Here is a 9,972-nt window from a genome sequence, read left to right as displayed (position 1 = left end):
TATCTACTATGTGTTAAACATCCTCCCCCTCCCTCCTGAATGTTTATGTTGTTCATCTCTGTCACTTTATTCTCTTCAGCCTAGACAGAAGTTAAAAGAAATCTTCTCTTGCTCTGATGTCTTAGTAGTAGTTGGCCTACTTGCTTGTCATAATTCTCACAGGGATGCCTGTATATTCACTGTGTGCTTCTTCTAACAGCTCATCTTGAGTCCCTGTCCTCAGGCTTGTGTTGGACAGGGCTTACCTGTCGTCCCTTGGGGCCCGGCCTTGGTCCTGACCTCCCCGTTTATACCCACTCTGTCTCTGCCTCACCCATGGAGCTGGCTTCCCAGTATGGCCTCATCTGACCCTGGAGCCTGGACAAACATTCCCGTTGCTCAGGCTTCCTCAGTCCTCCAACAACTTTGGGTAACATCCACCCCACGCAAGGCTGATCTGTGTGGTGTGGCCCCATAGCAGGCTCCTGTGAGCTGCTCAACCCTGAGGGCAGGACCCACAAGCTCCCCCCAAGACTGGTCTCACCAAGGGCTCCCCTGGCTTCTACTTCAACAGAGCAGGCCCATTTCCAGGCTGCCTCTCTCTCAGCATCGCCACAGAACTGGCGCTGTGGGCCGTTCTCCTGGCCTACTTCAGTGATGAGGGCAACTGTGGAGCAGACCGTGAGAGGGACTCCTATGCTCTTTATTTAGAATATCTTAGGTGTTGGTGCTCTGCTCTGGAGCAGAGCAAGGACAACTTCCTACTCACCAGGCAGCCCAATTCAATGAACGGTCAACCTAGAAAAAGAGCCCCAGCCTTCACCAGAAGTCTTCCTTATTAATTTGCCTTCTCAGAATGCATCAACGTTCTAGGTCAAATCCTGCAACCCTTTCACCCAGCAAGTCCCGTTCTAGACTTCTACTCCCTAGAAATACTCAAACACATGGCACAGATGTCTGTATAAGGACAGTCTCTTATAGTGAAATACTGGGAATAATCTACATGTCATCAACAAGGAAATGCTTATATAAATCAAAGTAAGTCTATGCAATGGAATACTGGGCAGCCATTAAAACAGTGAGGTGATCAGCATGTATCAACAGTAAGAGATAGATCTCCAGCATACAATCAACATCAGGGGTCTGCAAACAGCCAAATCCAACCCCCTAAACTGTGTTTGCACTGCCCATGATCTAAAAATGGTTATTACATTTTTAAATGGTTTAAATAAAATCAAAAGAAGAGTAATATTTTGTGATACATGAAAACAATATGAAATTAAAATTTCAGTGTCTATGAATAATGTTTTTATTATTTTTTAATATGCTTTATTGATTATGCTGTTACAGTTGTCTCAACTTCTTTTACCTTTATTCCCCTACACCCAGTGACCTCCCTCCCTATAGTTGCCCCTCCTCCTTAGACCATGCCCATTAGTTGTGCATATGGTTCTTCTCAACATCTTCCTATCTACTCCACTTCCTCCTACTATGCTTCTTAATTCCTGTACCATCTCCTTCCCTTTCCCCTTCCCTTCTCCCAGCTGACCTCCCCTCAATATGTTCCCCATACCTATAATTCTCTTTCTGTTCTCGTTACCTACTTAGTTTGACTTTGTTTCAATTCCATAGCTTCTGTTGTTGGTTGTTGTGATACAGTTTTCATTTTAATGTTCATAGTTTTGATCCTCTTTCTCCTAAACAAGTTCCTTTAACATCTCATATAACAGTGGTTTGGATCTGATGAACTCCTTCAGTTTTACTTTGTCCTGGAAGCACTTTCTCTGCCCTTCTATTCTGAATGACAGCTTCACTGGATAGAGCAATCCTGGTTGTAGGTTTTTGCTTTCCATTACTTTGAATCTCTCTGGCCAGTCCCTTCTTGCCTGCAGAGTTTCTCTTGAGAAATGAGCTGACAGTCTTATTGGGACCCCTTTGTATGTAATTCTCTTCTTCTCTCTTGCTGCTTTTAAGATTCTCTCTTTATCCTTAAATTTTGACATGTTGATTATAATGTGTCTTGGTGTGGTTCTCTCTGGGTCCAGTTTTTTGGAACTCTCTGTGTTTTCTGGACCTGTAAGTCTATTTCTTTCCCCAAGTTAGGGAAGTTCTGCTTCATTATTTTTCCGCATAATTTTTCACTTTCCAGTTTTTTTTCTTCACGTTCTGGCAACCCTATGATTTGGATGTTGGCCTGCTTATAGCTGTCCAATAAGTTTCTGAGCCTCTCCTCATTTTCCTCACTTTTTGTTTCCTCTTTCTGCACTGGTTGACTGTTTGTTCCTTCCCTATGTTCCAATTTGTTGATTTGATCCCTGGTTTTCTTTCCCTCACCACTTGTTTCATATATGTTTTCATTCATTTAAGCAGGACTAGCCTTAATTCCTTCCCCATCTTGTTTAAGATCTGCTGTCATATCTGTAAGCGTTCTTATAACCAAAGCTCTGAACTGTGCCTCAGAAAGATTTCCTATCCGCTGCTTCATTAGATTAGATATTTGCTGTCTGGTCAGCTGCATCACCGGGATCTCTGTCATGATCTCTGCCATTGTCATCCTAACAGTTTTGTGTTTACCTTTGCTTCCTGGGCAGGGCTATCACACCTCCTATGCTCTAGGGGGCAGAGCCCTATGCACTCGTTACTACCAGGTCACCCTTCTCACCACACTGTGACATTTTGTGTGGGGACGGGCATCCAAGATGGATTCTTGCTGTTTACTCTCTGTTGAGAGACTGGGAGCTTCTTCCCTCATCCCCACCCGCTCTGGCTTTCACAGTCCGAGGCAATGGGGGTCTGCCTTCCCTGGCATTGGAATCGCGAGTTGACAGGTTTGGTCTGCAGCCAGGGGTGCTCCCCAGGCACTTCTCGCCTCCCCTCAAATATGGGTGTCTGTGCTTATGGCTGCCCTGCCACCATCACCGCTGCTGCCGCTGCCAGCACAGCTTGACCTCTCCGCCCCGGCTTTGCCCCTCCTACCCATCCAGACGAGCACCACTTCTTTATAACTTCATATATTGGACTTCCATGTATCTTTATTTTCTGGAACTTCTGGTTATTTCTGGTTTTGCAGTAGATGTATTCCTTCTTAGTTGTGGAGGGAGATGGAGTGTGTCAGTCTAGGCCTCCATCTTGGCCAGAAGTTATGAATAATGTTTTATTGGAACACAGCCATGCATGTTCATTGTCTATGGCTGATTTCTGGTACAATAGCAGTTGAGTAGATGTGCTAAAGATCACATGGTTCACAAAATCAAAAATGTTTACTCTTTGGCATTTTACAAAAAATGTTTGCCAACCCTACTCTATACACACATACATACACACACATATATCCTTTCACAGAAGTCATAAAATTATATATATACACACATATATGTGTTTTCAGTATATAAATTAATAGAGAAAAAGGTGTGAGAAGATAGACCCTAAACTGTTAACAATGGTTCCCTATGAGAGAGGAGCAAGACTGGAGAAGGAAGGATGGATAAAGGGAGATTACATGTTTTATTACTTATACATATAGTCCTTTAATGTTTATATTGAATATATGTGTATACACATGTACAGATGACTCTCATTTTTTGTAGTAGTTATGTTCTAGAACATCACTGCAAACACTGAAATAGAGAACACTGAACCATTGCTCCTAGGAGAAGTACAGGGTTAGGTTCCTACAAGACTCTTGTCACATTTGTATCAACCAATCAATACATAACCTTGTTTTATGTGTGTTTTGGTTTAAGACACTTTATTGAATATAAACATTGAACTCACAGCAACAACAGCTTTATAATTAATGTCTGAATGAAGATTTTCTGACATGTATTTTCTCTCTCAGGCACATCACAGCCTTCTTGCACTTAAGATCACTAGACTGCTTTTCAGCACTACATGGGGGCCATTTTAAACAATAAAATCACCAACATAAGACACAAAAATGCATAAACCATGACACTAAATAGATCAGGGAACTGATACTTGTTTAGAGTATGAGAGCAAAAACAACTGTCAGCGTGTCTGACCTCAGCTGGGAGTGTGCCAGCAGGGTGAATTTTATGCCCTTCTGGCCATGTGCACAGATGGCTGCAGAAGCACCACATGTATTGATTTGAAGATTACAAACAAAGTTAAGGAGTAGGCAAATGTGCAAATATGGAATTGGTGAATAATGTGAATCAAATATACACATTATTATCAAGCATTGTTTTTCTACTTAAACAACCAATACAATATTTTTAATGTTTGCTCTTGACCACAGAGCTGCCCCCGAAGTCTCTTTTCAGTAGCACACAGGGAGTCTCTAACCATGCCTCTGATGAGTAGAGACATTCATTTTTACATAAAGGAGCCAGTCTTTCATCAAGACCCCCAATAAGGCAGAGATGGCTCAAAGCAGAGAAACTGTCAAACAGAGGTGTATTTAATGGCAGGCACGGTGGGCATGGTGGGTGCACCAAGCGCATGCCCTGGGCCCTGACTTCTGAAGGGCCCTGCAAAACCCCAACTTTACACTTTTTCTAACGACACCAAGTTTGGTTTCATTACTACGCTGCATAAAATATGGTTAACATGTATTTTTATTTTTCCTGTCTCTCTTTTTTTTAAGGGGCCCAATATTTTCTTCTGCACCCAGGGCCTCAACCAACCTTAATCTGCCTCTGGTAACAAAACTCCTTCATGGCTGTTTCCTATTGTTGAAGGATTGACTTCTTGGGTATCTATGAACGGCAGCTTCTTGGGGACTATCAAAGAGTATGCCACTTCCAATGCATGAGAACACTGGTAACACACAAGATTGGGCCAGCCAGAGGCATGTGGTGAAGTGTGTCTCTCCTTGCTAGGACTTCTACTCCTTCATTCACTCATTTATTCACACCATTCATTTATTCACAGCTTTCGTTCATGCAGTCAATTCATTCATGTTCTCTCCTTGAATCCACTTCACAAACCTTTATTTTGAGCAGTGTCTTGTTCTGTTTTGTCCTTTCCCCCCTCAGCACCCAACCTTCCAGGGCCAAGTTGGAGTGACAAATACTATTTGGTCAGCATGATAGGAATGAATGCCTCAATGGACCCCTGGCTGGCCAGCTCACAAGAGTCCCCTAACAGTGAAGGGAGTAGTCAAGTGGGATCCTGGGTGGGATGTTGTGAGCCCCCCACCCTCCCACTCCAGCTTCCCAACTGCCTCCCAGAGCTGCCACCCAGTGGGCCTACCACAGCCGGACATGGCCCTGTGTGAAGGAGCACTGAAGAGCAGAGGCAAATGGGAGCCTTAGGGGCTGTGGGAGAGAGGCACACAATTTAAGCAATATTGCTTCCAGCTGGAAAAGCCACTTTAAATCTCTTCTTCCAAATGGAAATATAAATTCACACTGCATATGGTACTAAATTATATCTAGTTGTTGATTGTCTAATAGGTTTTCAACCTTTGAGTTGTCTTCCCAAGGGCCTATTAAAGTCCTTCTGCCACTCACACTGCCACAGAGCTTATAGAAGAACTAAGGGACAGTGATGGGAACCAGTTAATAGGTGTGTATCATAACAGAGTTCAAGGCCACAAAACAGGATGGAGAGACATACCCAGGCCCACATAAAATCAACTCCCAGGCTGACCTGAAGGTATGGAAAAAAGAGGTAGACCCTCAGGTTTGGGGATTCGAGGTCCAGTCCCCAGAGAATACTGGACACCCCACCCCCACAGCCAGGGCTCATACAAAGCTCTGTTGCCATCTTGTGGTGAGGAGAGGAGGGCCTCAGAGTTCTTGCTGACTTCTCCAGTCTCTTCTCAAGTAATGAGCTCCCCAGGGGCTTCTTCTACGTGTTCCTGGAAATGAAATTCTTCCCTAGGGCTTTGGCTGCCCAACACCTCCCCTGACACCAGGGCCTGGACCAGGAGCCACCAGAGACCAGCTATGTGGTTCAGGAAGACTCCTTTCCGGGCCCGTCCTTCCTCTATAAACCTGCCCTGGCGTTGCAGGCCCCTAAGATCCCTTCCAGCACTTACATGCTGTTTTTACCACCACTGTTTTGTGCGAGGCATCATGGGGGACCCAGAAAGCTATGGGAGCCATTTCTCCCCTCAAAGAACTTAGCATCGTGTTGGGGTTGTTGAGAGACGACGCCATGAATGGGCCTGAGGTAATAAGGACCTCAACTGCTCTTCCTTTGAGAATTCCCCACAGTCAGTCCTTTTCAGTAGTTAAGGAAGAAGAAAAACTGTCTTTTTGTGTGCTTTCCCTCCCTGCCCAAACAGGGAATACAATCTCTCTCTGTCTGCTGGCCTCAGGAACAGACCTTGGAAAAGACATGGAGGAATTGTGTGTGTGTGCATGTATGTGCCTGTGTGCGCCTGTATGTGTGTGCACCTGTATCTGTGTGTGTGCTCCTGCATATGTGTATTTCAGTGTCTGATCCCATATGAGAAGGTCAAACCTGGACGAAGACAGAGGGTACAGAGGAGGTCCTGGCCAGGGGAATTGAGGGAAACAAATGTTGGCTTTTCTTCCTGAAAATTCAACTGGGTCTGAGAAACAATCAAGTCCATTTTTCAGGAAATGCTGTCAGGCCTGGAAGCTGCAGCCTTCACAACCATCATTTTAATTCTGGGTAAGACTTGTATTATAGTAACAAAAGTAGCTGAGTGTCCAAGAGTAGGATGTAGAAGTCCACCTGTGCCTTCCTAGGTTCCCAGGCAGACTTTGCTCCTCTCACTGCCAGAGTCACCACTCTAGACCTCCTCACTCCCCTGTCACCACTCTAGACCACCCTTGTCACTCCCCTGTCACCACTCTAGACCTCCCTCATCACTCCCCTGTCACCATTCTAGACCATTCTCCTCACTCCCCTTGTCACCACTCTAGAGGGCTGCTTTGTCCTGCAGCAGGATTTGACCCTGTCTCACCCCATAGCATATCATGCTCACAGCCCGGTTTCATCTCTGGGATTGTCCCTAATCAGCCATGCTGGAGCTCCTTGAAAGAGGCGGGTTCCTCCCTGTGCCGAGGTATTTTAGCTCTAGGAGGCCCAGGCCCACCGCGTATGAGTGCGTCTGTGACTGACAACTGTGGGGAAGTTCAATTTCATGCTTTCCAGAGAATGTTGCCAAAACCAGCACAGGTTCAGGTGAATGGAGTGGTGGGGAGAGAGTATCAAGGGACTGGAGTTGTCACCATTTCACTGTGTGAGAAAACAAGCCAATCTCAGAGACTAGCAGGTCTTAGGAGCACTAGAATTAGTACATGGAACTTCCATACCCTCTGCAAAGAACACTAAATCAGTATCACTGCATCCATTTTACAGGAGGGAAAACTGAGCTGTGAGGTTCTTCTGTGAAGTTCATGGCTTCAGTATTAATACTATTTATGTACATATAATTTACCATATATATAAAAGATACATTTTTTTCCCATTTTTACTTTTCCATCATCTATTTTGACCCCAACAGCTCTGCAGGACAGACTGACAGTCTCTCAGACCATGACATAGCTGTTCTAGAACATGGTTTCTGTGTCTGGCTGGGAACACTGTTGGTTGCTTAACTGCTTTCATTTCCAACTCATTCTCTCGTTGCTTTCCTTACAAGGCCCAAGTAAAACCTCCCCTCCCCCATGTAATGTTTATGTCTCAGGGGGATCAAGCCCAGCGGTTAGGGTAACTCTAATCTCCTTGTTTGTGTTGGGTTCATAACCCTGAGTTAGACCAATCGGCTAAGGATGTCAGCCTAGTGGCCCCTGTTAATCCACATGGTGGCTTAAACTGACCACTTCAGACTGAAGGGGGAAAGGTTTCCTCTCTTTCTGCCTGGACATGACCAAAGAAGCAAGTATCAGAGCTGGTGCAGACAGCCACATTGCAGCCACGAGGGAAGTCAGCCTAAGGAACAGAAGGCAGAGCAGGGAGAATCACAGGAAAACAAAGTTAGCTCCCTGATCATACTCCATCTGAAAGCCAGGCTCTGGACTGCTTATTGGATCATTTAGCAAACTCCTTATTGTTTAAGTCAGTTTGCATTGACTTTTTGCTTGTTTGTATCCAAAAGAATCGTAATGGGCACCTCTGGATGGACACACTTGCCCCACTTCCACTATTAGACTTCTCCTTTCCTTCCTCTGGCCCCTGTCAGAGCCAAGTCAGCACACATTGAGAGAGCTGGGGCATACTAAATGTGTCCTCTGGGCACCACAAATGTCTTTGTGGTATCTTAAGGCTTTAAAAGCTGTGCAGGGATCTGCGGCCTAGTTCAGTCCTGCTTCCCATTAGGATAAACACATCCCTCAGTGAGGCAAGCTGTGCACAGCTCCAGAAATAGCCTGCCCACTAGAGAAAAGGCACTTTATTTGACAGGCTTCCACAGCCGTATCATTATCATATAATCTCTTTTATCCACCCCTTTCCCCTGCCTGGAACTCAAATTGCATCTTTAAAATGTTTAAATAGCAGTTTGATGATCTTCAGTGATGCTATGCTCGATTCTGAGCTGGGAAAATCCATGTCAGAAGCCCAACTTCAGAGAAACCTGGGTGAGGGGTAAGAGCGATGTTTTCAATCCAATTATTATTTTTTAATCCTCACCCAAGGATATGTTTATTTATTTTAGAGAGGGAGGGAGAAAGAGAGAGAATGAGAGAGAGAGAGAAAGAGAAAAAACATTGATTGATTTCCCCCTATACACACCCCAAGTGGGGATCAGACCCACAACCTAGGCATGTGCCCTGACCGGGAATCAAAACCACAATGTTTTGGTGGGTTTCAATGTCCAAAAGTCCAGTTTTAAACTTCTGAATCAATGCCATCAACCCCACAGACCTTGCCTGAGCACCTGTGTGTGACTTTCTGCCCTTGGTACTGGCTAATGACTCTTACTTCTGGCTTCCCTCTCACAGTGCTAGCACAGCCATGCATAGGTTAGCTGCCCAGGGGCTCCAGGTGAGATGCATAGGGGCAGTCCCCAGAACAACTAATGATGGCATCTAAGTATGCTGACTGGTAAGGGACAGTGTCACAACTATTCCTGTCGGGGCTTCTCGGGGTGGTCAGAGACAGTATCAGAGTGAAACAAAGGAAGCTCCCAGAGGAAAGAAGGAGTCTGTGCACCGGGGTTTTGAGGGCTAAAGGCATCTGAACTAGCTATTTTGGAGATGGGTAAATTCCATGTACCCAGGGCTGGCTCTGAGCAAAACTGGGGAGCAGGTGGGAGTTTGTCTCCCGTGCCTGGCCCACCCCGCCTGCTTCAGTGCCTGCCTTTCGCTCTTTCTTTTCCCCTTACTGAAACCTGCTCCAGATCCTTCCTGAACCTGAGTGGCAGACACCAGCTCCCAGCGCTGAGGGGAAGCCCAGGGCGACAGCAAGGGTGAAGGAAGAGGGTAGGCACTTTCTAAAAGAGAATAAGGCCTCCTTCAGCCAAGCCCATTTCCTGCAGCAGACTGGAGGACTTGGTGGGAGAGGAGAGCAGGGGGCTTCTATGCCTGGAGCACTCACTCCATACCAGCCTCTGTGCTTACACTCTCTCCTGGTAGTCTCACAAGAAGTGCATATTATGGAGCTCACTGGTCCCAACTGACAGATGAGAAAACTGAGCCTGAGAGAGTCAAGTAACTTTCCCCAAGTCACACCACTAATGCAGTGACCAGCACGATTCAACTCTAGGTCTTTCCGCTACTCAAGGCCTAGCTTATTCCGCTACCTACTCTGCTTGCCTACTTAGATAAGGTGGGTTCCTACCTTTCTTACTGCCTCTTAAACTGACCTTGGGAAGCAAATGACAACTCCCCTGGTGGAGTCCAAAATATGCAGGATTGGTCAGGGGTTGGGAGTTGCGTACCTAAAATCAACCTTTCCTCTTCCTGCAAGTTGCCAATCAATGCTGCGTAGCCTGGGTCATCCAGAAGAGAAGACAATATGGAACTTTCTGGAAGTCCACTAAGTCCTTGAGTTTATAGGGGTTTGTTGGAGTACCCCAGATTTCCACACTTCCTCTCCTGTCACTGTTTCTCT

Source organism: Furipterus horrens, unplaced genomic scaffold, assembly GCF_987537825.1.
Source record: "Furipterus horrens unplaced genomic scaffold, mFurHor1.1.pri manual_scaffold_6, whole genome shotgun sequence".
In the NCBI taxonomy this organism is placed as follows: domain Eukaryota; kingdom Metazoa; phylum Chordata; class Mammalia; order Chiroptera; family Furipteridae; genus Furipterus; species Furipterus horrens.
Note: the sequence above shows the minus strand (reverse complement) of the source record.